We start from the raw sequence: 27,299 nt of genomic DNA, 5'->3' as shown, positions 1-27,299 counted from the left end.
TAATAATAATAATAGCATTAATACTAACAGTAGTAATAATAACAACAACAACAACAATAATAATAATAATAATAATAATAATAATAATAATAATAATAATAAAATAAGAATAACAATAATAGTAATAAAATAACAATGATAACAATAATAATAATAACAATAATAATAAAATAACAATAATAATAAAATAACAATAATAGCAATAATAACAACAACAACAACAACAACAATAATAATAGTAATAATAATAATAATAGTAATAACAATAATAATAATGATAATAATAATAATAATAATAAAATAACAATAAGAACAATAACAATAATAACCACAACAAAAAACAATAATAATAACAATAATAATAATAATAATAGTAACAATACTGACAGTAGTTATAGTAATAATAATAATAATAATAACAACAACAATAATAATAGTATTAGTAATAATAACAATAATAATAATGATAATGATAATAATAATAAAATAACAATAATAACAATAATAACAATAACAATAACAATAACAATAACAACAAACAACAAACAACAATAATAGTAATAGTAATAGTAATAATAATAATAATAATAATAATAATAATAATAATAATAATAATAATATTAATATTAATAATAATAAGATCTGGGTTTGAACAGACCAGGCTGGACATCTTCACAGACATGATTATCTATGGTGGGAGGGGGGTTGCTTAATGAGTTGGTATTATTCAGGGTATTCAGTCTTGTTTCCAGAGTTTTCCCAGTAGAACTGGACCAGTCATATATATTTTTTCAGTGTTTTTCAGAATTCACCCCAAGCTGTTCAATTCAATCTGTGGATTTTGTGAGTTCAATAGCTGTAGAATAGATGTAGCCGGCCTGGGCAGATGTAATTCACCTTCACCCTCACTGAGGGAACCTAAATTATCCCGGGACAGCAGGTTCATCATGTCCCTGCCAGCCATTTTATCACTCATACATTGCCCTTGTACCCTGTGACCCGAATTACACAAGGGGTTTAGAGGCACTGCAGCTTTAGCTCTTATCCACCAAACACATTAGCACTGAGAAATAGCAGTGAGAAGTTAGTGCTTGTACAGGGAGTATGTTCCACAGGGTTTCTACCAGGATCAGACTAAAGGGAAGATGTTTCTGAGAATTTGAAAGACCCACTACTGACATTTAAAGGTTATATTTATATAAAACACTAAAGGAATATGCTAGTTGTTTTAAATACATGCACAAAGCAAAGTCCATACAGACATGGAATGATAGGTTTGGTGTGCAGGAGGCCATGGCCACAAAGCCCTGATCTCAACCCCTTAAACACCTTTGTGATGAATTTAAACATTAAACATCAATAAATGTAATCATCTTGTCCACCAGATCCAACAATGATTCACACTCTACACTCCAAAAGCCAAAAGCCTCTCTAGAAGAGTGGAGGCTGTTATAGCTGCAATGGGTGGCATGAGTCATATCTATATCAATAACCATGCTTTTGGAATCGGATGTCCAAGCATGTCATGATCAAGTGTCCATATATTTTTACTTTTTACCTTAAAGACACATAATTATGTGGCTTCACTGTGGATGCAGGGTTGCCAGATCTGGGTCCAGACTGTGTTATAACAGGATACAGGAATTAAAATATTATCTAAGTATCTAACAGATTAGTGCGAGTGGGCGGTGCCCTGTGATGGACTGGAATCTTTGGGCATAGCGTTTCTGTGTAGTGCCAGACCTACTGTAATTCTGACCAAAATAAAGTGGACAGTACAATAAATGATTAAATGAATTAAATACAAATCCTGATTTTGACAGTTTTTTCTGTGTTTTGTGTATTTGTGATCCAAGTGTAGCAAGATCCCCCCAAATCCTTGACCAAACAATCTAGTGGATGATGTTTCTAGGATTAGCTTCTAAGTTTTCAGTTAATTTCGAGTATAATTATTAAAATGTATTAATAATATTATTACTATTGGGACAGTGGTAGCCTAGTGGGTAGAGCTTTGGGCTATCAGTTGGAAGATTGTTGACCAATCCCAGACCTACTGCAATTTTGACCAAAATAAAGTGGACAGTAAAGTAAATGAATGAATGAATGAAATAAAAAACCTGATTTTGACAGTTTTTCTCTGTGTTTTGTGAGAATGAGTGCTGAGAATGATCCACCACCTAAATAATACCTGCTCTGTGGTGGTCCTGTGGGGGTCCTGACCATTAAAGAACAGGGTGAAAGCAGGTAAAAAAAAGTATGTAGAGAAACATGACTACAGTCAGTAATTGTAGAACTACAAAGTGCTTCTATATGGTAAGTGGAGCTGATAAAATAGACAGTAAGTGTAGTGGTTTTAATGTTATGGCTGATCGGTGTATGATGCAAGCATGTAGGTGCTAGCCCTCCCAAAACCCATTCAGATTGTATTGCAGTGACTACAGCTGGGAAAAAATGCTTTAACATCTTCTTTCAGAGCAATCTGGGTACTGTACAGAACACAACTTGACACTGATTGGACTAAAATATTCAGAGGCAAAACAAACTGTCCAGAACTGTCGCAGCTAGTTTAACACTGTGGTAGAATGTGACAGAAAAAAATTATTCCCTTTGCCATTTGGTGGTGCGTCGCCTGATTGCCCTAAGGAACAAGCCACCCCTGCTGCTAATCTAGGATCAGTTACACTTTTTACCCCTGCATATAACACAGAACGAATCATTGTGTACTTATTTTAATTTAGATAGATAGATAGATCATTTTATTAATCCCAAAGGGAAAGTCAATAATTTTTATTCGGACATAAACAAAAACTCTACAATGACGTCCTTAAACATATCCTTTCCTTCTCTGAGCCAGCAGGGTGGAATCTGATTGATGGGCTGGGCTAGGATACATACTGGCAGGAGAATGTGATGGCGACAGGATGTTATCAATCCTCCGGCGATGAGTCACGTCTCTGTGAGTCAGTAAAGAAAGAAATGACAAGTACGGATTAAAAATGTCCGCTGTGCTCCGGCGTGACAGATCTGATAGAGATTAAATTAAAGCTAGAGGTACAGGAGGTGTTTTGGTGAGGAACTGTGTGGTCTGTGTGCATCTGAAAAAGAACTGCAGATTTGCACAGAGAAAAAGAGAAATAAATTCTCCAGACTATCATGAAATAAAATGTAGTATAATAAACAAAATCCATGAATAAATAAATAAGGCATTAAAACATTTTACTTTTAGTTAGTTTAAATTATAAATAATTTCACAAGCATGAGCAAAATTTCTTATTATCAACCATCAGTCAATTAACTATTTACTCAATCAATAAAAATATAAATAAATAGTTTTTCTTTTATTAAAAATTTAAAAAAATATGTTCATCAATCTTATAATTTTATGTTTTGTTTACATTTTTGTGTTTTTTTATTTAATTTTATCTCAGTAATTAAACACATTTCTGAAATTGGCACACTTTTTATTGAGGTTCACATAAATAAATAAATAAATAAATAAATAAATAAATAAATAAATAAATAAATAAATAAATAAATAAATAAATAAATAAATAAATAAATAAATAAATAAATAAAAAGCTGATAACACTGAGTTACATTAGTAACATGTAAATTTTAAAATTTAAAAGTATAATATTATTTAACATTAATCTTAGTTTTTTATGTTTTGTTTATATTTTTGGGTTTTTGATTAATTTAATTGTAGTAATTAATTAGCACACTTGTTATTTGTGTTCCACATAAATAAATAAATAGCTGATCACTCAAGTTACATTCTTAAAATTTTAAATTTTAAATACAATATTTTTATATTTACATTAATTTTTTTTATTTTAGTTTTAGTTTTTTGTGTTTTTATTTAATTTGATTTTAGTAATTAAACACATCTCTGAAATTGGCACACTTTTTGAGGTTCACATAAATGAATAAATAAATACATAAATAAATAGCTGATCACATGAGTTACATAAATAAAATTTAAAATTTAAAGTGTAATATGTTTTATTTTTTTATTTTTACAATAATCTTTGTTTTTTATGTTTTGTTTATGTATTTGTGTTTTTATTTAATTTAATTGTAGTAATTAATTAGCACACTTGTTGTTTGTGGTACACATAAATAAATAAATAGCTTAACACAAGTTTAAAATACAGTATTTTATTTAATTTTTTGTGTTTTTTATTTAATTATTTAATTTTACTTAATAAATAAAAAATAAATAATAGCTGATCACAAGTTACATTTTTAAAATTTTAAATTTAAAGAACTATATTTTTATATTTACATTTTATTTCAAATTTTGTTAAATTCTTTGTTTTTATTTAATTATTTAATTTTATTTAATAAATAAATAAATAAATAGCTGATCACAAGTTACATTCTTAAAATTTTAAATTTAAAATACAATATTTTTATATTTACTTAATAATTGTAGTTTTTTTGTTTTTTTGTTTATTTAGATTTTAGTAATTAAATACGTCTCTGAAATTGGCACACTTATTGAGGTTCACATAAATAAATAAATAATAATAATAAATAAATAAATAAATAAATAAATAGCTGATCACACAAGTTACAATATTTTTATATTACAATAATTTTAGTTTTGATTAATAGAAAAAGTAATAATAGAAAAGCTCTTAAATCTCTGAAATTGGACTAATTTTGAGGTCTACATATACAAACAAACAAACAAACTAAATAAATAAATAAAATTTTACGTTCGCCCATCACTGCAGAAATCCATATTTAAATGTATCAACCAGCCGGGCTTTTACACAGATGTGAAAGGCTATATTTGGGGAAAGGAGTGTTGGGGGATGGCATAACAATGTAGCTGATTTTTTTATGTTCTAAAATGTAGCTAACATGTAAACATGTAAAATAAGGGTTAACTGGCTGCTTGAAATAGCCCGTGGTGTGACTGTATAAATGTGCTTTGCTCTGTGATCGGGATCCTTTCCTGCCTCACACTTAAGTGTTTGTTTTGTCAGTGTAATGAAACAGTTAGCCATTATTTATCTACAGCAGGTATGTTCTAGGCTTACAGCTGATGAGTCTGAGGCAGGATGTAGATCTACCAGAACAAAACGGCTTTCACATGAAAACATAACGACATTCACATATTGTGGGTAATAAAAACGATACCGTTCCAGTCTGTGTGATGAGCGGTGGTGGAGCTAAACAACAGGACGGTAAATGTCATGTAAATGTGGTAGATTCAGCAGGATAAAACGTAATGAAATCTTATTACTGTGTTTATATGGTTATAAATGTAATACCCTTAAACTAGAGGATGACTCTATTTAAAAACATCTAATAAATCAGCACCTCAGATAATATACCAACCAGACCAAACTACACTTGAAACTCTGTGCACACACTACATGGCCAAAAGTATCCGACCACCACTCCTAATTAATGAGTTTAAGTGTTTCAGTGTCGGCACGGTGGCTCACACCAATAAGGTCCTGGGTTTGATTCACAGGTGGAGAGGTCTAGGACTTTAGTTTGCATGTTCTCCCTGTGTCTTGTTTCCTACAGGAGCTCCAGTTTCCTCCCACAGTACAAAGACTAAAGTGTGTAAAACACAACGTTAATCCTAATAAATAAATAAATTATTATTTAAGCCACACCCATTGCTGGCATGTATATACAAATGATTATTTAAGCATATGATAAATACATTATATGATTATATGTCATTATATATACATTATATGATTATACACTGATCAGCCATAACATTGAAACCACCTCCTTGTTTCTACACTCACTGTCCATTTTATCAGCTCCACTTACCATATAGAAGCACTTTGTAGTTCTACAGTTACTGACTGTAGTCCATCTGTTTCTCTGCATGCTTTGTTAGCCCCCTTTCACCCTGTTCTTCAATGGTCAGAACCCTCTCAGGACCACTGCAGAGCAGGTATTATTTAGGTGGTGGATCATTCTCAGCACTGCAGTGACACTGACATGGTGGTGGTGTGTTAGTGTGTGTGCTGGTATGAGTGGATCAGACACAGCAGTGCTGATGGAGTTTTTAAACACCTCACTGTCCCCGCTGGACTGAGAATAGTCCACCAACCTAAAATATCCAGCCAACAGCGCCCCGTGGGCAGCATCCTGTGACCACTGATGAAGGTCTAGAAGATGACCAACTCAAACAGCAGCAATAGATGAGAGATAGTCTCTGACTTTACATCTACAAGGTGGACCAACTAGGTAGGAGTGTCTAATAGAGTGAACAGTGAGTGGACACGGTATTTAAAAACTCCAGCAGCGCTGCTGTGTCTGATCCACTCATACCAGCACAACACACACTAACACACCACCACCATGCCAGTGTCACTGCAGTGCTGAGAATGATCCACCACCTAAATAATACCTGCTCTGTGGTGGTCCTGTGGGGGTCCTGACCATTGAAGAACAGGTGTAAGCAGGTAAAAAAATATGTAGAGAAACAGATGGACTACAGTCAGTAATTGTAGAACTACAAAGTGCTTATTTATGGTAAGTGGAGCTGATAAAATGGACAGTGAGTGTAGAAACAAGAAGGTGGTTTTAGTGTTATGGCTGATCGGTTTATGGGTTTGTTTGTTAATAATAGTGTATAATAATAGCTCAGCTCTTATTGGATATTTATCTTTGTTGAATGAGTTTTCACTCAAGACAGTCAATGCCCTCTCGCAGTCATTTAAAATGTAACATGTTTAATATTTAGGATTTGATTTGATCTGAATCATCCTGGCCCTGGCTAAACTCTGGACATGCTGGAGGTGTAAAGATTAGAATCTAAAGGCCGCACACCACAGGATTTTTGGAGGAAATCAGAATAGCCACTGTGATTGAATAAATAGGCAATTCCACCCTAAAATCATCCAGCTCCGCCTGTGGTGTGAGTCCAGACATTAAACTGAATAATTTCCGTCTTTGTGTTGTGAAGTCCAGTGTGAGGTACCAGAGGTGTGCTGTTTCGGTAAAGATTATGGGTGACCGGTTTCAGACGACTCAGTGCTTTTAGGGTCGTAAACAGTAATGAAAGCGGGTTGTGAGCACCACAAGTACCACTTTTTTATTCCTGCCTCTGTACAATGTTGCAGAATTCAAACTCCACCAGGACTCAGTTCAGAATTTATTTTCAGAGCCACAGAGCATTTGATGGCGTGTTTAGTCGAGCCTTTTAGTGCACCGCTATACTTTAACGGTTCCTCTTTTAAAACTCTTCCTCCTGCGGGGTGCTTGGCAATGCTGTATAATAAAGTCACACAAGTGAAGTACCATTAGGCTGAAGACCATCGTTTAATAAAGAAAAATATTTATAATAATTAGATGACGTTTTATAACGTGTGTAAAAATTAATAGAGGATGTTTAATAGAAATAAATAAAAAGTGAAGGTGTTAAGGAAGGCCGTTTACCTCACAGCTGGTGTAAATATTAACACCCAGTCATGAAGAAAGGAGGTTCTTCTTACATTTACAATTTCAGCATTAGCTGACGCTTTTATCCACAGTATACACTGATCAGCCATAACATTAAAACCACCTCTTTTCTACACTCACTGTCCATTTCATCAGCTCCACATACCATATAGAAGCACTTTGTAGTTCTACATGGTGGTGGTGTGTTAGTGTGTGTTGTGCTGGTATGAGTGGATCAGATACAGCAGCGCTGATGGAGTTTTTAAATACCGTGTCCACTCACTGTCCACTCTATTAGACACTCCTACCTATTTGCTCCACCTTGTAGATGTGAAGCCAGAGACGATCGCTCATCTATTGCTGCTGTTTGAGTTGGTCATCTTCTAGACCTTCATCAGTGGTCACAGGACACTGCCCACGGGGCGCTGTTGGCTGGATATATTTTTGGTTGGTGGACTATTCTCAGTCCAGCAGGGACAGTGAGGTGTATAAAGACTCCGTCAGCGCTGCTGTGTCTGATCCAATCATACCAGCACACTAACACACCACCACCAATGAGAATGATCCAACACCTAAATAATACCTACTCTGTGGGGGTCCTGACCATTGAAGAACAGGGTGAAAGGGGGCTAACAAAGTATGTAGAGACACAGATGGATTACAGTCAGTAATTGTAGAACTGCAAAGTGCGTCTATATGGTAAGTGGAGCTGATAAAATGGACAGTGAGTGTAAAAACAAGTAGGTGGTTTTAATGGTATGGCTGATCGGTGTACATTGTCTAGGCAATTGAAGGTTAAGGGTCTTGCTCAAGGGCTCAACAGTTGCAACCTGGCAGTGGTGGGGCTTGAACCAGTGACCTTTTGATTACTAGTCCAGTACCTTAACCACTAGGCTACAACTTCTTCCATAACAGTAGTTTTGAGCAGGGTTAGAACAATCTTCTAAATACATGCTACTCTTTTAAGTTCAAGCTTAGATTTAAAGTCATGCTAGCACACCAGAGCTGACATCTCAAACCTGTAAGTTTGAATCTCAGCTCTGCTACCAGCAGGCCAGATGCCTATATGGACAATGATTTGCTTGTCCATTGGGCCAGATGCTGGAGGGGATTCCTTATAACTGGTGAAATTATGTGCTCTGCTGGCTGATCGATGGCGCCTGCACAGAGACGAGTGAGTGTTGGCATTAAGCAGATGCCTTTTTCCAAAGCGACAGTAGTGTGACAGTATACAGTCTGAGCAATTGAAGGTTAAGGGCTTTTTACTCAGGGGCCCTACAGCAGCAACCTGGCAGCAGTGGGGCTTGAACCAGCGACCTTTTGATTACTAGTCCAGTAACTTAACCACTAGGCTACAACTGCCTCTTTGAACTGAATTCGGGACCCTGAATCTGTGGCACCAACAATATAAGTGTCACCACTGCAAAGGTCTTAGGAGGACCCAATTTATCCAAATACTTTAATTTCCTATTTTTTAATTTAATTTACTATTGCTTTATCATGGTCAGGGTTGCAGTGGGTCTGGTTTCTTCCATTCCATTGCAAAACCCATCCATACCTGCGGATAATACCAATCATGTCTGTATGTAAACACCCTATCGGTGAAGGATTATGTTCTTTAAAAGGTGTATAAATGTCATATATTTGTTTTTCATTATCCGCTTAGACATTCATGTCTGTGTAGACGTCCAGCTGGCCGATAGCACAGCGAGATTTAAACCTGGTCACCTTCATTAACTTTGTAAGGAGTTTGTGAACTTCTTCAGCAGCTGAGTGGCCTATAAGTTAAATCCTTCTGCTTTGCTATTTTTGATTGGCAGAGGGGGTATGGAGGCACAGATTGATAATTGACACTCACCTGCACCTCATTAGCACTAATTCACCTTAAGTTGGAGTTGCTCTACATATGGCGGTTTCTCTTTTACAGATACGCCAGCTCCTCTGTCTGATAAACCTGCTTTTCTTTTAAACTATGATGCCGTGCTCGGTTTGGTCTGGTTCTCGGTTGAGACCTAGATCACTAGGAAACTGTTTTGGGAAAGCCAATTTCCCCATGGGTGGGATGATGTCCCTTTTCCTGAGCGGACTCCACCTGTAAATCGGTGGAGCTTGGTTGGGCCGCTCATTTAATTCTGTTCCCGGCTTGTTTTTGTGGTTATCTGTTCTTCATATCACAGACAGCTGGACCATCCTGTCGTATTCTGATACCAGTCCTCAGTTCTGCACTATCCCTTTTCTGTCCATTTTCTCCATTTCAGGCTGCAGCTCTTTCATTTGTTACTTGTTTCTTTTATTTTGTCCACCTGATTTATTTGCAACTGTCCTTTTTCTTTTTGCTAGTGGCTTTTTTGCTAGTGGCTTTTTATAGTCACTAGATGGTCCAAAGCTCTGAATTGAGTAAATAATAATGTAATATTAATTGTAATAAATATAATAAATATTGTATAATATATTGTATAATAATAATTGTAAATAAGTGTAAATAAATGTAATAATAATAACAATCCAATAATTTCCTTCGGGATAAATAAAGTATCTATCTATCTATCTATCTATCTATCTATCTATCTATCTATCTATCTATCTATCTATCTATCTATCTATCTATCTATCTATCTATCTATCTATCTAAACAAGTACATATGTAAGTGCGTGATCACCTAGAGTGGACTGGCGCCCTGTTCAGGGTGTATTCATGCCTTGGCTCATGATTCTCTCTTGGCAACAGACTTTCCGCCACACTGCCAATAATAAAGTGGATTGTTTTAAAAATAAATAAATAAATAAATGACTAAATAACTAATGATGCCACCAAATGTGCAATAAAAGGAATGTTAACCTCGCTGCCCTCAGGTCTTAAAAATCTATTCTGTACAAAGATCCATCCAACACTGCATTAAACCTTCTGCTTCTACTAATGATGCTTTTTCCTAATTAATGAGGAGTTCATTAGTGATGTAGAGGGTTGGAATAAGAGACACTACAAAGAGTCCTTGTACAGAAGTGCACCACCCACTGATTACCAGTTCAGCACTACTGACAGTGATGTATGGATCCATTAAGAGCCAAACATGTGCATGTGTTGCATTTGTTGAGTTAGTATCTGCTGGAGTAAATACTAAAAACTGATTTTCATAGTAAAAGTGTTGTGGGTGATTATTGTAAATCTAATATTAGGGTGGATATTTAATAAAATTTTTAAGCACAGGGATTCCCAACCTTTTCTGTGTCAATACCCCCCTTACAGTGAGGGTAAACAAGCATCTTACACTGATCAGCCATAACATTAAAACCACCTCCTTGTTTTTACACTTACTGTCCATTTTATCAGCTCCACTTACCATACCATATAGCAAAGCACTTTGCAGTTCTACAATTATTGACTGTAGTCCATCTCAAGTTCTCTGCATGTTTTTTTAACCTGCTTTCACCCTGTTATTCAATGGTCAGGACCCCCACAGGACCACCACAGAGCAGGTCTTATTTAGGTGGTGGAAGATTCTCAGCACTGCAGTGACACTGACATGGTGGTGGTGTGTTAGTGTGTGTTGTGCTGGTATGAGTGGATAAGACACAGCAGCGCTGCTGGAGTTTTTAAATACCGTGTCCGCTCACTGTCCACTCCATTAGACACTCCTACCTAGTTGGTCCACCTTGTAGATGTAAAGTCAGAGACTATCGCTCATCTGTTGCTGCTGTTTGAGTTGGTCATCTTCTAGACCTTCATCAGTGGTCATAGGGTGCTGCCCACGGGGCGCTGTTGGCTGGACGTTTTTGATAAGTGGACTATTCTCAGTCCAGCAGTGACAGTGAGTTGTTTAAAAACTCCAGCAGCGCTGCTGTGTCTTATCCACTTATACCAGTACAACACACACTTACACACCACCACCATGTCAGTGTCACTGCAGTGCTGAGAATGACCCACCATCCAAATAATCAAATAATACCTGCTCTGTAGTGGTCCTGACCATTGAAGAACAGCATGAAAGGGGGCTAACAAAGCATGCAGAGAAACAAATGGACTACAGTCAGTAATTGTAGAACTACAATGTGTGAGTGTAGAAACAAGGAGGTGGTTTTAATGTTATGGCTGATTGGTGTATATTGTCATTGTTATATGTTATAACTAAGGCCCTACCTAATTCACTGCCATGAAAATTGCGTCATGGGCCATGAAATACACAATTTGGTGTAAAATTTTAAATTTAAGATTTGTGTTTAGCGATTTTCATTCACATAGTGTATGCAATATGAGGCGTCCCAGAAATCATACTATAATACAGTTAGTGTAAGAGACTTTTCTGTGCTGTAGCGTGCTGACAATGTTTGATGTGTGTGTTTACGTTTTGATTCCATAATGAAAGTAAAATTGTGCTTCTCTGCACACATGATCATCTCTGTGCTGCACATCAAAAGAACAAACCAGTAAAGTATTATTCTCCTGATAGTTTGCCTATGTACAGTTTATTTCTTACTTCATAATCTCAGCAAACTCTGAAGACCAGCAATAGGTTAAACAAAATGTTAAAGATGCCGAAGTGTAAAGCAACTAAAAACACGACTCAGGTACATGAGATTGGAAAATCCCAACTGATTCTGTGAATGCGGGGGAGGTTGGTGTCAAAACAGTGATGAGAATTTTCGTATTTGAGACAGAACATGAAGCCTTGCACCGTCGCTGGATGTTCTAGGTTTTAAAACAACTATAAATGGTAGCTGTGCTGTCTATTGTGGCTTCTATTGTAGTATTGTAGATCTTCTGTTGGTCCGTACCAGACACCAGCCTTTACGTCCTCTGGTACCTGTGAATCTTTGGGTCTGTCTAACAACCTAGTGATCTCTCTGCATAGACGCATTTTACATCATCCACCCACACGATATGGGCGGGACTAAGCCGGATGGGGTCTCTCTCCCATGACTGGTTGCAATTATGACCTCTGCTGGCTGATTGATGGTGCCTGCACAGAGATGAGAAAAGAGTGTTCTCAGGGTGTGTCCTCTCCGCACACAACGCTGAGCTGCACTGCAATCATCAAAGTGTAGGTGATAAGATGCATACGGCATGCTGCCCACGTGTCGGAGGGGGCGTGGGTTAGCTTCGTTCTCCTCAATTAGAGCAGCTAAAAAAGGGAGAAAAAGGGGAAAAAATGCATAAAGAAAAAAAAAAAAAAAATATATATATATATATATATATACTGTATATACAGTATATATACATATAAAGTTGCTCAGGTCTTTATGCTAATACTACGAGTAACTACCATAATTTTATTATTTTTTTACATAAACAAATGGCCTGTTAATGTCCTTCATCCTATAAAATGTGTGTGCGGTAAAGAATGAACCTCTGACAGGGAGAGTCTGGATTTCTTTTGAATAGGCATGATTAAATGTCTCGCTGTATCCAGCCACTCGTTTAATACCATTTCTTTTGAAAGCTGTACTTTTTATGTTGTGTAATCCATCATTTCTGGCCAGTAAGTCATGCAAAGATGATTCATGGCCTACTTCTTGAACAGGTGGTCAGGTCTGTTTGATTATTATTATATTTTTTTTGTTTCTGTTATGCATTTGTACACATCAGAACCAGTATATAAAATGTGAAGGCAACTTTTTTGTGAGAAGAAGTTGGAAATGGTATGAAGAGAGATTTACAGCAACAGTTGAAAGCCCTGATTACAGATGGAAGGAAGAAAGAATTACAGGTGGTGGGATTTTTACTCAGCCTGGCGTGAGATGAAATAGGGAATTATTGCTGGCAAATTGAAAAGCTGCTCTCTCATGCGTTTACCCTACTGATTTACACATCAAAAACCACGAGATGTGTTTTTCATTAAGTCTGTCCTTGTTGTTTTAATTTGTTTAAAATTTTTTGGTGCATTACTGTCATAGAGATGCATGTCTGTTCTCTCAAATTCAACCCCAAGCTGTTCTCTGACATCTGTAATCTTTCAGAAGAATCATGTCAAGCTCATTGGTTTGTTTTATTATATAAATTAAATAATAAATGGGAAAACAATTGCTAATAATGGTGCCACATGGGGCTTGTAAGCCCAACTGCAGGACCATGTGAAAAGGACAGTGCTTACATTTACATCTTTAGTATTTAGCAGACGCTTTTATCCAAAGCGACTTACAGTACTTTGACAGTATACAGTCTGAGCAATTGAGGGTTAAAGGCCTTGCTCAAGGGCCCAACAGCAGTAACCTGGCAGTAGTGGGGCTCAAACCAGTGACCTTCTGATTACTAGTCCAGTACCTTAACCGCTAGGCTACAACTGTCCTACAGTGCTTGTGAGACAAAAAAGGTGAGAGGTTACCGCTACTGTTAAGAAGCAATAATCATAAGGCAGTTTAAAAGGTCCCAATAGAATAGAATGCCTTTATTTGTCATATTTACATATACACTTGTACAGTACAACATCATTCTTTTTCCACATATTCCAGCTTGTTTGGACGCAGGGGTCAGAGCACAGGATCAGCCATTGTACAGCACCCCTGGAGCTGAGAGGGTTAAGGGCCTTGCTCAAGGACCCAACAGTGGCTGTATGGCACAGCTTAGATTCAAACTCTCCACCTTTGGATTGATAGCCCAAAGCTCTATCCACTAGGCTACCACTATCACTGCACAACATGATAAGTAAAAAATTATGATTGTTGGTGTAGTACACAAAGCAGCCTGCAGAAGGTGCTTAACACTCAGGAGGATTATACAACACGGTGGAGGCAGTTGGCAGCTGCCTCTTGTTTCTACATACAGGTTGGTTTATATTGATCAAAAATCACATATATGTATGGAGTTGGTAGGCTGGTAACACTAAGACAAACCAGTTGAGGAAAAACAGGACCCAAGATGCAGAGCACAAAAAGGGAACAAAAAGTCCTAGCTATGACTAATAGAAGGGAAAAGCCCTAGGTGGGACCCATGACCGCAGTCAGCCAGCCAGCTACTCAATCCACCAACCAGCTGAAAATGCACCAGTGCTTATTCCCAAAATCTAAACTGAAAAGAGAAAGAGAACAGGGAAATAATAGTTAGAGAGGAATTGACTCGCGAGTCAGATTCAGCTGAAGAATTGATTCGCAAGAGGATTCACTTTAGTACGAGTGATTGCTTCCAACATGAAAGCGACGTGTTGCTGTATAGTGCTACTTTACGTTAAATACATGTGAAGAGTACTCTTCTTAATGAAGTAAGGAGCGAGCTAACGCACACCGGCCAACTACCTTACCGACTGAGTTTGACACAGAGCAATGCTGGGGGTTTGCTTAAATAGATAAACTCGCAGGTGCTACAAATTAGCTCTAATCAGCACTAATGGAAATCAGCTAGCCAATGGGAATCAATTCCAGGATTGACTCCGAGTCAAATGGCCAAAACAATCAGGAAGCAGAGTCGATTCAGCAGCAGAATCAGGCCACTGGTTGAGCCCCACCACTGCCAGATTCCTGCTGTTGGGTCTTTAAACAAGGCCTTTAAGCCTCATTTGCTTGATTTGTATTCAGTCACAAATCCTGTGTCCACTTAATCAAAGTCAACCAGCAACATTCCAATCAATAGAGAAATACGTTAGTCACTGAGATACCATTGTCCTACAAATTTGATGATGTTTTGCACTGTAGAGGATAATTTGCTACTGTTTATTAAATAACATTGTTTTATACTGCTGGATTATTTGCTCAAGCATTTCTCATGTAGACATTCACACTTTGAGTTCAAAACCGCCAGTAGAAGCAATAGCAACACATTTTTATTGGGAGATTCATCCCTTGTGTTTTCTAGGCACGTCTATAAACAAACCTAACCCCACTGTGCACAATGCCAAGCTGAGGCAGCTCTGTAAATCACACCAGCATTAGAATATTGAGTAGTTTGTCTGGAGTTGCCTGGAGTAAGTGCATTGTGGTTTGAGAGATGGATTAAAAATGCAACATACACCAAATTATAGTGGAGACTATACTATTAGGCAGATAATTAATAATAATAATAATAATAGGACAGCACAGTGGCTTGGCGGGTAGCACTGTCATCTCACAGCAAGAAGGTCCTGGGTTCGATTCCCAGGTGGAGCAATTTGGGTCCTTTTTGTGTGGAGTTTGCATGTTCTCCCCGTGTCTGTGTGTGTTTTCTCCCCGGGAGCTTTGGTTTCCTCCAAAAGTCCAAAGACAGGCAGTCAAGTTAACTGGAGCTACAAATCTGCCCTACCTTTTGCCCAGTGAACTGCACACACGATGACCAGGATAAAGCAACAGTAAAACTGAATAATAATAATAATAATAATAATAATAATGACAATTATTATTATTGTTATTATTATTATTATGTCCATTATGTAACAATAAATGAATGATAATAATTAATAATCATTAATTAGAATTAATGATGATAATAATAACAATAATAATAATTATTATTATTATGATAGTAATAATAATAATAAAAAGAATAATAACAATAATAACAATAATAGTAATAATAATGATGATAATAATAATAATAATAATAATGACAATAATAATAATAATAATAATAATTGATGATAATAATAATTAATAATAATAATTATAATATATTATTATTATTTAGTCCTGACTGCATTTTTCCCATAAAAACTTGTTGTTATTCACGTTTTAATTTTCAAGATGTTGTCTAAATTTTAAATGTTGTTCAAAAATATAAAATAAAAAAATAAAAAATAAAAACAATAAAATATAAACATTCAGACTCAATGCAGTCTGAATTTCTACAATACTTTTTTAATCGTAGAATATCGTGGATAAAAGAAGTGAGCAAAATGACCCAGAGACTCTGTGCGAGACTGAAGCAATTTAATTTTAAAGGTCATCCGGTTTGTGTAGCCCACGAGAAGAGAGCGCTGTATTGTAGTGCTGCTGATGGCATCGCAACATCTCAGTAATTGAGTGCACAGAAAGAGTTCAGTATGAGTTCTGGGCATGTTGTGCAATGCTGCGAGGCATTGTTTATAAAAGGATATATCACGGCTAAATATAATGTTTAAACTGGGACAGTCAAATGGTGTGGCAAATAGAAATGCCTGCTTAAAGTCAAAGACAATAGAAATCAACATGATATATTGTTGCTGCATCTTCAACATCCTGCTAATTTGTTACCCTCTTAGCTGGACCAGAATCCTCCCGTTGTGTCCCTTGGTCTTGTCATAGTGTAGCGCTGATGATTTATTATAGTGTACTGTAAATGAAGGCTACTGAAGATCCTGCTATAATAAAATGAACTGTAAATGTGAACAGATTGAGAGCCAGTGGGAGATAATGGCAAATTGTTCACATCCCAGTCATGCCTGGTGAGAGTCCACACACACACACAGACACTTACATTTTACAGTATAACCATATAGTACAGATATATACACAGTTGAGGCATAACATTATGACCACTGACAGGTGAATAACACTGATTATCTCTTCATCACGGCACCTGTTAGTGGGTGGGATATATTAGGCATCAGGTGAACATTTTATCCTCAAAGTTGATGTGTTAGAAACAGGAAAAATGGGCAAGCGTGAGGATTTGAGTGAGTTTGACAAGGGCCAAATTGTAATGGCTAGACGACTGGGTCAGAGCATATCCAAAACAGCAGCTCTTGTGGGGTATTCCTGGTCTGCAGTGGTCAGGATCTATTAAAAGTGGTCCAAGGAAGGAACAGTGGTAAACCGGCGACAGGGTCATGGCCGGCCAAGGCTCATTGATGCACGTGGGGAGCAAAGGCTGTCCCGTGTGGTCCGATCCAACAGATGAGCTACTGTAGCTCAAATTGCTGAAGAAGTTAATCCTGGTTCTGATAGAAAGGTGTCAGAATACACAGTGCATCAAAGTTTGTTGTGTATGGGGCTGCATAGCCGCAGACCAGTCAGGGTGCTCATGCTGACCGGACGCTGCCTCGTTATGCCGTCAGATTATCACTTTAGAATTAAGGCACCTCAGTAGGAGCATTTTAAGGAATTTAAGAATTTAAACATGCCTTCTTCTTGGGAGTGTAGGATGATGTAAAATGCATCTATGTAGGGAGATCACTAGGTTTTCAGACAGACTCAATATGTCTAGGATATTAGCTTAATGTATTAAGGAAGTTACAGAAGGCCTCAATCAGGTGCTCTGTAAATGCAGGTCATTGATCAGTCATAACATTAAAACCACCACCTACACTCACTGTCCATTTTATCAGCTCCACTTACCATATAGAAGCACTTTGTAGTTCTACAATTACTGACTGTAGTCCATTTATTTCTCCATTTGTTTTTTAACCTGCTTTCACCCTGTTCTTCAATGGTCAGGACTCTCCCAGAACCATCACAGAGCAGGTATTATTTGGATGGTGGATCATTCTCAGCACTGCAGTGACACTGACATGGTGGTGGTGTGTTAGTGTGTGTTGTGCTGGTATGAGTGGATATGACACAGCAGCGCTGCTGTAGTTTTTAAACACCTCACTGTCACTGCTGGACCGAGAATAGTCCACCAACCAAAAATATCCAGCCAACAGCGCCCCGTGGGCGGCGTCCTGTGACCACTGATGAAGGTCTAAAAGATGACCAACTGAAACAGCAGCAATGTCAGTGTCACTGCAGTGCTGAGAATGATCCACCACCCAAATAATACCTGCTCTGTGGTGGTCCTGTGGGGGTCCTGACCATTAAAGAACAGCATGAAAGGGGGCTAACAAAGCATACAGAGAAACAGATAGACTACAGTCAGTAATTGTAGTAGAACTACTAAAGAGCTGATAAAATGGACAATGTGTGTAGAAACAAGGAGGTAGTTTTAATGTTATGACTGATCGGTGTATATAAGCAAGTGTACGCGTATTGCTTATATACAATGACCTTCATATGTCATGTAAAGGGGGTCCCAGAATTTTTTTTCTGAACACAGGGGGGTCTGAGTGCATTGCTGATGGCTAAATGTCATAAATGTATATTTTTACCCAAACAGACAAATACAATCCAAACACTTGAAGGTTAAAAACTGAACCAGTAGCCCACCTTCCAATTCCCAGTATAGCACCTTACCCTCCGAGCTAGTTCTGCCTCTAGATTGTGTTGTGCATGTATCAAATAAATGTAGGTCTGTATGACACAACAAACCACCGGCAAGAACAGATTTGAAGTCAGTGGGAGTTAATGGCAAAGCTTTCACACCCCAGCTGTGCTGAGGGAAAACCCAAGACACACATACACGACCCAGAAACACCCACATGAATCAACAGCTATGATCACATGACTCTGAAAACCAATACGATCATGCGTTTGAGACCCTGAGTGCAGTTGGTATATATTTCAAGCACAGGGAAACGTATAGTGAGAAAAATAAGTATCACTTGCTACAAATTAATCAATATTTAAAAAGGTGTTTGTATATACTGTATACACTATATGGCCAAAAGTATTTGGACACCTGACCATGAGCTTGTTGGACATCTCATTTCAAAAACACATAGTATAGTATTATAACAGATAGACCCCTGTGTGATTTTTTCAGGAGGAACAACAGCCACTCTACTGACAAGCCTTCTTACAACACTCTGAAGTATGTCTGTGTGGGAATTCGTGCCCATTTAGTCAAAAAACATTTGTATAGCTGGGCACTGATGATGGTCAAGAAAGCCTCAAGTGATGTATGTTCCAGTTCATTCCAATCTGGTCAGTGGAGCTCAGGTCAGGATTCGAACCCTGGATTCTAGCGATAGTGGGCTTGCACACTTCACACTATATGGTCAAAAGTATTTGGACACTTGACTATGCACTTCTTGGACATTTCAAAAATAAAAAGAGTGACCTTTCGTCTAAGGAGGGTTCTCACAAGACTTTGGGAATTTGTGCCCATTCAGTCAAAAGAGCATTTGTATAGCCGGGCACTGATGTCGGTCAGGAAAATCTCAGTTGATCTTCTAGTTCATTCCTAAGCTGTACAGTGGGGTTAAGGTCAGGACTTTGGAGTTTCTTTAAACCAAGCTTTTCTTCATGTCTTTATAGATCGTGCTTTGTGCACAGGGGAACAGTCATGCTGGAAGAGGAAAGTTCCTTCCCTAAACTGTAAGCAAATAATTTCCCTTAAATACATTATTTGGTGAGGCTAAAACACACGCATTCAAAAATTAGAAGGGTGTCCCAATACTTTTGTCTATGTCTACCTCAAACTATGTTCACTGTGTTCATTTCCTTTTCAATGTTTAATGCAGTACCACATCATGGCCAGGACACAAATCTACTGCTGGGCCTCAACCTCCCCCCATCCCTTCCTCCTTGTCGGACATTGCCAAGCCAATCATGTCTGTATTTGGATGCCCAATCGGCCAATGGCACCTTTGGGTTTCAAACCCTGGGGGTGTTCCCTAAGTATCATCTCTGTGTTATACTTCATATTTATTTCGCCATGCAGCAGTATCCATGCCATACTGTGCCACTGTTGTCTTATTACTAGGTCTGATGTTATTGCATGTGTTGCATGTGTTTATGTGTGTGACTGTGTATGTACAAGGTTATTATTTCTAATTACGGCTTTGTTATGAATTGCCATATGTATACCCACACCGATTAGTCATAACATTATGACCACCTCCTTGTTTCTACACTCACTGTCCATTTTATCAGCTTCACTTACCATATAGAAGCACTTTGTAGTTCTACAATTACTGACTGTAGTCCATCTGTTTCTCTACATACTTTTTTAACCTGCTTTCACCCTGTTCTTCAATGGTCAGGACCCCCCACCGGACCGCTACAGAGCAGGTATTATTTTAGGTGGTGGATGATTCTCAGCACTGCAGTGACACTGACATGGTGGTGGTGTGTTAGTGTGTGTTGTGCTGGTATAAGTGAATAAGACACAGCAATGCTGATGAAGTTTTGAAAGACCTCACTGTCACTGCTGGACTGAGAATAGTCCACCAACCAAAAATATCCAGCCAACAGTGCCCCGTGGGCAGCGTCCATGTGACCACTGATGAAGGTCTAGAAGATGACCAACTCAAACAGCAGCAATAGATCGTCTCTGACTTTACATCTACAAGGTGGACCAACTAGGTAGGAGGGTCTAATAGAGTGGACAGTGAGTGGACACGGTATTTAAAAACTCCAGCAGCACTGCTGTGTCTGATTCACTCACACCAGCACAACACACACTAACACACCACCACCATGTCAGTGTCACTGCAGTGCTGAGAATCATCCACTACCTAAATAATACCTGCTCTGTGGTGGCCCTGTGGGGGTCCTGACCATTGAAAAACAGGGTGAAAGCAGGTTAAAAAGGTATGTAGATGGACTACATTCAGTAATTGTAGAGCTATAAAGTGCTTCTATATGGTAAGTGGAGCTGATAAAATGGACTGTGTGGGTAGAAATCAGAATGTGGTTTTAATGTTATGGCTGATCGGTGTATATTGTTCTAATAATGTATCACTACTGATGTATACCTCATATGTAATTATTTATAGAAACCTGCTGTCATTAATGTCCTTCTGTCCTTACTGTTTGTTATGTTTGCTGCATTTATATTTACAATACAATATAGTGCATATCAGGCACATTCATCCAAATCAACCTGCCATTGTTAATGAATACAATCCAAACAACTGAGAGTTAAGGGCCTTGCGTAAGGGTCCAGTAGTAGCATTGGCTAACAGTAGCATAATTACTAGTCTAGTATCTTAATTGCTTAGCTACCACTACTTGGAAATGTATTGTAGTTACAGATAAAGTTGAAAGAGTATAGACACTTTACAGTATAGACTCTTTGTCAACACTGGAAGGAAAATTCAAAATTTCACATCATGCTGAGGGAGGATTTGATAATTTACAGTTACAGTATTTTGGGGATAGTTTCACCCAGACATTTGGGGTTTTATTGCCTTGTTTAGGAGCAGGTATTCCAGATCACTGTATGGCAGAGATTTACTCACTCACAGATTTACTTACACACAGCAAGTGGCAGTTTAAAGCAGCTGATCCTCCTTCTGCATGTGTATGTAAGGTCAGAGAAAACCCAAAGAATTTGGATGCTTTTACTTAGGTATTTGGGGGTTTATTGCCTTGTTTAGAAGTACAGTGTATCACAAAAGTGAGTACACCCCTCACATTTCTGCAAATATTTCATTATATCTTTTCATGGGACAACACTATAGACATGAAACTTGGATATAACTTAGAGTAGTCAGTGTACAGCTTGTATAGCAGTGTAGATTTACTGTCTTCTGAAAATAACTCAACACACAGCCATTAATGTCTAAATAGCTGGCAACATAAGTGAGTACACCCCTCAGTGAACATGTCCAAATTGTGCCCAAATGTGTCGTTGTCCCTCCCTGGTGTCACGTGTCAAAGTCCCAGGTGTAAATGGGGAGCAGGGCTGTTAAATTTGGTGTTTTGGGTACAATTCTCTCATACTGGCCACTGGATATTCAACATGGCACCTCATGGCAAAGAACTCTCTGAGGATGTGAGAAATAGAATTGTTGCTCTCCACAAAGATGGCCTGGGCTATAAGAAGATTGCTAACACCCTGAAACTGAGCTACAGCATGGTGGCCAAGGTCATACAGCGGTTTTCCAGGACAGGTTCCACTCGGAACAGGCTTCGCCAGGGTCGACCAAAGAAGTTGAGTCCACGTGTTCGGCGTCATATCCAGAGGTTGGCTTTAAAAAATAGATACATGAGTGCTGCCAGCATTGCTGCAGAGGTTGAAGACGTGGGAGGTCAGCCTGTCAGTGCTCAGACCATACGCTGCACACTGCATCAACTCGGTCTGCATGGTCGTCATCCCAGAAGGAAGCTGACGCACAAGAAAGCCCGCAAACAGTTTGCTGAAGACAAGCAGTCCAAGAACATGGATTACTGGAATGCCCTGTGGTCTAACGACACCAAGATAAACTTGTTTGGCTCAGATGGTGTCCAGCATGTGTGGCGGCGCCCTAGTGAGAAGTACCAAGACAACTGTATCTTGCCTACAGTCAAGCATGGTGGTGGTAGCATCATGGTCTTGGGCTGCATGAGTGCTGCAGGCACTGGGGAGCTGCAGTTCATTGAGGGAAACATGAATTCCAACATGTACTGTGACATTCTGAAACAAAGCATGTTCCCCTCCCTTCGAAAACTGGGCCTCATGGCAGTTTTCCAACAGGATAACGACCCCAAACACAACCTCCAAGATGACAACTGCCTTGCTGAGGAAGCTGAAGGTAAAGGTGATGGACTAAAGCCAATTGAGCACCTGTGGCGCATCCTCAAGTGGAAGGTGGAGGAGTTCAAGGTGTCTAACATCCACCAGCTCCGTGATGTCATCATGGAGGAGTGGAAGAGGATTCCAGTAGCAACCTGTGCAGCTCTGGTGAATTCCATGCCCAGGAGGGTTAAGGCAGTGCTGCATAATAATGGTGGTCACACAAAATATTGACACTTTGGGCACAATTTGGACATGTTCACTGTAGGGTGTACTCACTTATGTTGCCAGCTATTTAGACATTAATGGCTGTGTGTTGAGTTATTTTTAGAAGACAGTAAATCTACACTGCTATACAAGTTGTACACTGACTACTCTAAGTTATATCCACGTTTCATGTCTATAGTGTTGTCCCATGAAAAGATATAATAAAATATTTGCAGAAATGTGAGGGGTGTACTCACTTTTGTGATACACTGTAATTAGTCCAGATCACTGTGTCTGCATAGTGTCATCTATCTATCTACTATCTAATTTTTATCATTATTGTGTTATTACTACTTCATGACTTTGCATGTTGCGTCATCATTATACATTCATACTCAATACATTTTGTTATAACTATGTTATTATTATGTTATAACTATGTTAATACTATGATATTATGCTATTACTTTCTCAGAGATGTCAGTACTATGTATGTATGTATACATATACAGTATATTTAAGCTGTTACATTTTAACTAATAAATACATACAGCATTTCTGGATGTTCTTTAATGTTTTACTTTTACTTTTTCTCATTCATGTCTTCATAATACTGTAATGTTTTCAACTATTTAGTTTTGTAAATGTTAATATACATACATCGATCAGCCATAACATTAAAACCACCTCCTTGTTTCTACACACATTATCCATTTTATCAGCTCCACTTACCATATAGAAGCACTTTGTAGTTCTACAATTACTGACTGTAGTCCATCTGTTTCTCTGCATGCTTTGTTAGCCCCCTTTCATGCTGTTCTTCATTGGTCAGGACTCTCCCAGGACCACTACATAGCAGGTATTATTTGGATGGTGGATCATTCTCAGTGACACTGACATGGTGGTGGTGTGTTAGTGTGTGTTGTGCTGGTATGAGTGGATAAGACACAGAAATGCTGCTGGAGTTTTGAAACACCTCACTGTCACTGCTGGACTGAGAATAGTCCACCAACCAAAAATATTCAGCCAACAGCGCCTCATGGGCAGCGTCCTGTGACCACTGATGAAGGTCTAGAAGATGACCAACTCAAACAGCAGCAATAGATGAGCGATCGTCTCTGACTACATCTACAAGGTGAATCAACTATGTAGGAGTGTCTAATAGAGTGGATAGTGAGTGGACATGTTTAAGCGCTGCTGTGTCTGATCCACTCATACCAGCACAACACACACTAACACACCACCACCATGTCAGTGTCACTGCAGTGCTGAGAATAATCCACCACCTAAATAATACCTTCTCTGTAGTGGTCCTGTGGGGGTCCTGACCATTGAAGAACAGAGTGAAGGTCAGGTTAAAAAAGTATGTAGAGAAACAGATGGACTTCAGTCTGTAATTGTAGAACTACAAAGTGCTTCTATATGGTAAGTGGAGCTGATAAAATGGTCAGTGAGTGTAGAAACAAGGAGGTGGTTTTATTGTTATGGCTGATCGGTGTATATGCAATATAAAATGTAATTAATTATTAATTTTAATTATTTAATTAATTTATTAAATCATTTATCATAGTCTTTCAGAATGTCAACTCTGCCCTCCCGTCACACACATCAGGTATGTTTGTAATACCCCTGCTGCTCTTTTTGATCCCTCATTTCCCAACGAGAGAATAAATTGATAATTGCTTTGGGGATGATTCATATTTCATGTGTGCTGAAATTAATTTCCGCAGTCTAATGGAATGGAAGCGAGCCGCCTCTATATTTCTGTGTGTGGGCGTGTTTCATAGGTCATGTAGCCTAGACCAGTGTCTGCAAGCAAATCGAACCAGAGGTGGATGTAGCAGCAATACATATAATTTTCCACTGGCTTAATAGTAGTGTTTATGTCTGCACTTACCATGCCGCTGAGTGCTGCTTTCTATCTGTTTTCCTTCACTTATTGGCCTTTTCCGAACTCCAACTGAAGCTAAATAACCCGAGTCAAAGGATCTGCATTTAACACTATTTGAGTACAAAACCAGTGTTCAAACCAATAGTCCAGTTATATTTTCAAATAAACAATATGTTATGAAGAAGAAGAATAATGATTATCGTGGCCTGAGATCATAAATACAATAACACTGGAAAAGAAAAAAGCTCCTGTAATTCATTCAGTGTTTTTTTTTACATAAATACTTTATTCAGGTAGGAGTCAGGGTATGTCTGGTGCCACCCAGTAACACAGTGTACATGACCAGAATCCAGAATCAGAGATGACAGCTCATAGCAGGGATTTACTTACTCACAGATTTACTGACTCACAGATTTACTTACTCACTGATCCTCATTCTGCATATTTATAAATGCTATATTATATATATTATTAAAATGCTATATTATAAAATGCAAAATAATTTTACATTATTCAATTCAACATCAATTATTACCATATACAAAAGCCACTATAACAGACAGACAACATTTTTTGTCAAACTTTTTTTATTTGTTTTGCTCAATTAATGGAAATAAATTTTTACTTACAGTTCAGTGGACAAAATGTCTTTCAAACAGCATGTTTTCTAAAGTCTCACTCGCTACACAAAAGTAAAAACTGTAAAAGGAAAACAAACTATAAAAGCGTCACAGTGTAAGGACAAAATAAATACTATCAATCTTTCAAACATTTTTCTGAAAACTTGCAGTAAAAAATAAAAATAGATGCAAGTAAAAGTGCAAGAGAAACACTCGCTCCAGGTGTAGTTATCCTCCTGAACTCATCTTTCATCTAAGACAAAGATTAAAAAAATAACATAAGTTAGTAATTATAAAAGTTTATGTTATTCAGTTTTACTTTCTCAAGGTTTACTCGCAGGTCGCCTAATAATGCACATTTTTATTTGAAAGACCCGGGACTATACAGCCTCAGACAGATTTTTTTTTTAAGTAGCAAAATGGGCTTTCATAATCATGAGACAAAATAACTATTTTAGAACCAACATTTTAAGCCCACGTGCATTAAACGAAACAAGTTATCCCGATTAATATAACTACATAACATTAAATCTGCCATGCTAACAGAGGCTAATTTGGAGTCAATAGTGTAGAAAGTTAAACGACTTTTTAAATATTTATAATATTAACTGGCACGGTAATATAATTTCTTATAAAATGACAACTTACCATAAAACAGTCCCCTTTGGTCAAAGTATGTCCTCAACAACCGAAAAACTTCGAGAAGACATGAGAAGATTCAAAAATCAGCAGCTCGTACATGTCCGGACTTGCCAGGCAATGCGCATGCGTGGAACATATATTAATATTTACTAGAAGTTTTCAGTTTTTTCTTTGCTTCAATCCAAGAAATAGAAAACATAGTTAATTTTACTTGGTATTTAGAATAAAATTTACTAATGTTTTTGATGACAAATAGTTACAAAGAAACACCAAGTAACACACTAAATTATATGTGAAATTCTTAAGTAGCAAGACTGTACTAGAATATTCTTGTATAAAGTACTTTAAAAATCTTAACTCTATTTACTAAGTCAAAAAATCATTTTTTGCAGTGCACTAACACACTCACCAGCATCACCCCACTCAACACGGATGAGGTTGCACAGCTTCTCTCATCCAGCAATCCCACTACATGCACACTATACCCTGTACCATCTACTATCCTCAAAGACATTTCACAGGACCTCATCTCTCTTGTTTAAAAAAACCCCAAAACAAAACACTTTGGTTCTAACAGGGTTTCAGCAGATTTGTGTTCTTGGACTGTTGTCTACTTTAACTACAGTAAGATAATGTTCACTATGGAAGCAACTCTGTAAGTTGCTCTGGATAAGAGCATCTGCTAAATGCCAAAAATGTAAATTACTTACTTACATACTTATTTTTTTACCTATTTTACTTACCATTACTTATTTATATACTGACTGACTGACTTTACCAACTTACTTACTTACTTATTTACTTTCTGAATAAATAAATGCATAGGGTTGCGGTTTGCCTGGAGCCTATTTAGAAACACTTAGCACATAGTAGCAATACATACTTGTTTTAGTATGGATGAATCACACTTTCACTTTCAGGAGTCAGACAACAGGCACGCTTGGTTCATGATTTATAATAGCTTTTAATGCACAATAGTTACACATACAATAGGTAATAATTCCCAATCTAAAACTACCTGCAAAGCATATATACACCCTGGATTAAGCTATCATCACCCACCTCTCATCACCTGGGGAGCCCCTTCAGCTCTGGCAGAAGATCAAATTAACCCAGAAATGCCAGGCGATGTGCACTGTCCCACGGCTGAGCTCATACCAGTGCCAGGGACGCTTCCCCTTTATATAGCAATTCAGGCGCGGTTAACTAGGACCTTCGCACGAGAACGGGAATAAGTTGGCCAGACTCTCTCCCTTTCTGGGTGTTGCGCCAAGTTCATAACAATGTTTCAAGGTTGGGTGAGGCAAGGGTTTGAGCATTT

The sequence above is a fragment of the Trichomycterus rosablanca genome, chromosome 1, assembly GCF_030014385.1.
Source record: "Trichomycterus rosablanca isolate fTriRos1 chromosome 1, fTriRos1.hap1, whole genome shotgun sequence".
In the NCBI taxonomy this organism is placed as follows: Eukaryota; Metazoa; Chordata; class Actinopteri; order Siluriformes; family Trichomycteridae; genus Trichomycterus; species Trichomycterus rosablanca.
The sequence above is the reverse complement of the archived record's forward strand: the minus strand, read 5'-3'. Positions refer to the sequence as shown.